The sequence below is a fragment of the Fukomys damarensis genome, unplaced genomic scaffold (assembly GCF_012274545.1).
Source record: "Fukomys damarensis isolate Sample0158 unplaced genomic scaffold, DMR_v1.0_HiC HiC_scaffold_13, whole genome shotgun sequence".
In the NCBI taxonomy this organism is placed as follows: domain Eukaryota; kingdom Metazoa; phylum Chordata; class Mammalia; order Rodentia; family Bathyergidae; genus Fukomys; species Fukomys damarensis.
This window is the reverse complement of record NW_022900925.1, coordinates 34,576,862-34,580,071: the sequence shown is the minus strand read 5'-3', so window position 1 is coordinate 34,580,071 and position 3,210 is coordinate 34,576,862.

The window sequence follows — 3,210 nt, the reverse complement described above, 5'->3', positions numbered from 1 at the left end:
GTCGGTCTGTATTTTTCTCCCAGTTTGTAGGAGCACATGCAGCCCTGTTGACCTGTGACTTTCTCCCTTTCCCAAAATAATACATTTTCCTGTATTCACCCTTCTTTTGTTTTGTTTTGTTTTGTTTTTGAGGCAGGGTCTTATGTAGCGCAGGCTGGCCTCGAACTCAACAGCGATCCTCCTGCCTCAGCCTCCCGAGTGCTGGGATTACAGGTGTGCGCCAGCACGGCCAGCGCCCCCTTTCATCGTTTTGTTTCCCTACTCGAGACTTCTAATAGAAGTCTTGCAGCAAAATACAGACCAGCAAGGGAGGGCCCTGGGCACCCAACGTTCAAGGGTTTTGTTACTAAAAATGCCAAGAACCACAGGCAGCACTGATCTTGCCAACACAGGTGCCCTGTTATTCTGCTAGAAATCCAGGCATCCTGCGGGGCTCTGCGGCTCAGGTTTCCGCCTGGCCATTTCCGCCTCGATGCACTCTGCATTCCCAACAGAGCCAGGCCCGGCTGCACCCAAACCCGAGCTCCCAGACTTTCTAGGAGTCTCTGCTTCCAGGCTTGTGAGTGAGCGTGGGTAACGTGGCCCCTGCGCTTCATTTTCTCCCTAAGGAAAATGAGGGGAAAGGGTTGTTCTGAAGGTTGAGTTCGTATTTCTACTGCTCTTAAAGCAGTGTTTGGGGCAAAACAAGCGCCGTGTTGTAAAATGGAAATTTAGTGGGAGGTTTGGTGGAGATTTTCAGCAACTTTCTGGAGTGCTTGGCACACCCTGGTGCTTAAGACACCGTCCCCCTTTCTTGCCCAATGCGATGTTTTTCCCAGGCTTCGGTCCCAGAGGAGACCTCTCCATCCCAGAAGCGATCCGTGCAGGGGCGATCGGGGCAGGGGAGTCTCCGGGGAAGCTTCTCTCGATGGGAAAGGAGGCGGTGAAGGGCTGATACCAGCGGTCGTTGGTATCTAAGGGACAGTTTCCCGGTGGCGCGGGATTTGGGAAACCGGGCAGTAGGAAGAGATGAGCTCCGGGACGGCGAGTGGCTGGCACCGTGGAGCGCCTGGCGTGTGCTGGGGAGCACAGTGGCCGTGCGGGAGAAGGGGACGCCTGGGCCAGGCTCCGGGCGCTCTTACCCGCGGTTCCTACTCTCCGGTCTCCTCCGGGCGGAATCGCCCGCAGTCGCTTCCGCAGCCCCCTCGGAGGGGGAGCCAGGACCCGCGCTCCCATTGGCTGCCGGACACCCGCTCCCCAACTTGAGCACCTTGTAACCTTGGGTCGGCACCGCCCTCATATTTGCATATAGGATGTCCTAGGCCGTCCATTGGCCGCTGCCGACGGCGGCCATGCCCCCCCCTTCCCGGATCCAATTAACCGCCCCAGCGCTCTGAGACGGAGGTGCCCCAGGTTGTCCCGAGAGACGCGAGGGACGCTGTCTTTAGTAGGAGCCCGCGCCGTCCGGGCGATGTGCGCAGGCGTGGTCGAAGGTCTCGCTCCCCGTTCCAATCTGCCGCGGCGCTAAAAGTCCGAAAGCAGAAACCGGGAGCGACCTGCGAAGGCGTTGGATCGCGATTCAAGAGCTCAGGCACATTTTTGCCTATGTTACCTTGGCCTGTCTACATCACCGTTCTAAGGGTTAGTTTAACGGTCAAATGAGCATGGCAAACCAGGCATGGCGGGGCAGGTGTTAGGGAATTGATCATGTCAAAGTATGCTGTGACGCCGCCATCCCAGGCTGCATTTTCCTGGTGCTTTTTGGCTCTTAGAATGACTTCATGCTCTTATCTTTAGTTTCCCTCCCACCAAGGCCACAGCCAGACAGAGAAGTTGAAACCTGTTTCTTCTGCAGGGCTGAACCCCTAAAAGACAACCTGGCCTGTGATAGGTTAAAAGTAGCCCACTCCTCATGAATAAGCAATAGCTCATCCCAAAGCCAATAAAAGGACCTTCCTCTCTTTTTTCTCTTCTTCTTCTTTCTGCCCCTTCTCTCTCTGCTCCCGCTCCCTGAATGAAGACTCCTGTCGGACCTCTCGGTGTGTGCATGGCCTAGTTGATGAGCGTCACTGGTCCCTTGCAGCAGGTCTATCTGTAATCCCAGCACTTGGGTGGCTGAGGCTGGAGGATCACAGATTCAAGTCTAACCTGGGTACATTATCAATACCCTGTTTCAGAATAAATAAATAAAACAATAAAAAGGACTGGGTATGTATCTCAGTGGTAGAATACATTGAATTTGACCCCTAGTACTGCAAAAAAATAAAAATAAATAAAGTCTTGGTATCTGTGCCTGGGAATAGGCAAGGGCAGAGCGTGGGAATGAGTTCACGATGCTGAGAAGGAAAGATTTTGCATACCCCATTGTGATTTTTATTTTTTTAAGACAGGGTCTCACTTCACTATGGAACCCAGAATTCACTATGGAACCCAGGCTGGCTTGAACTTGGGGCAACCTTCCTGCCTCAGCCTCCACGTCATATTTTTTAAAAGTCTGTAACGTAACCAGATGCAATGGTTCCCACACCTGGGCCAACATCTAGAAGTCTTCAGTCCTTGTCCTGTACCTGTGGTCGCCTCAGATTCCAGGGAAGGCATCCCCTGGAGGACCACCCTGGGATGAGGCCAGCCCCTCCCTCTCAGCAGGAGCAATCACCTTAGGGGAACCCAGATTGTCCCTGAGATGAGGATCAGCTAGGCAGAGCCCCAGTGCTGGCCGTGGTGCCGTTTTCCATAAAACCCAAGGTTTCTGGAAGCCCAAAGAGAGTTGCGTTGTTTTTGCATGGCTGGGATTGAGCCCAGGAAAGCTCTACTGCAAAGCCAGATCCCCAGCCCTTTTAATATTTTTGTTTTGAGACAGAGGCTTGCCAAAAATTGCCCAGACTGGCCTCAAACTTGCAATCTTGTGGGTATGGTGGTGCACACCTGTAATCCCAGCACTGGGGAGGCTGAGGCAGGAGGATCTCTGTGAGTTCAAGACACGCCTGGGCTACATAATGTGTTCCCGGTCAGTCTCAACTACATAGTGAGACCTTGTCTCAAAAAAACCAATTAAAAAAAATGGGGGAGGGATTACCAGGAAACCAATTAAAAAAGGGGGGAGGGATTACCAGGAATCAAACTCAGGACCTGGCACTTGCCAGGCAGGCATGCACCACTGAGCTACATCCCTGGCTACCGTAAGTGAAACTAAGGGAAATTTATCCGGAATACCCAGAAGACACACTTTTT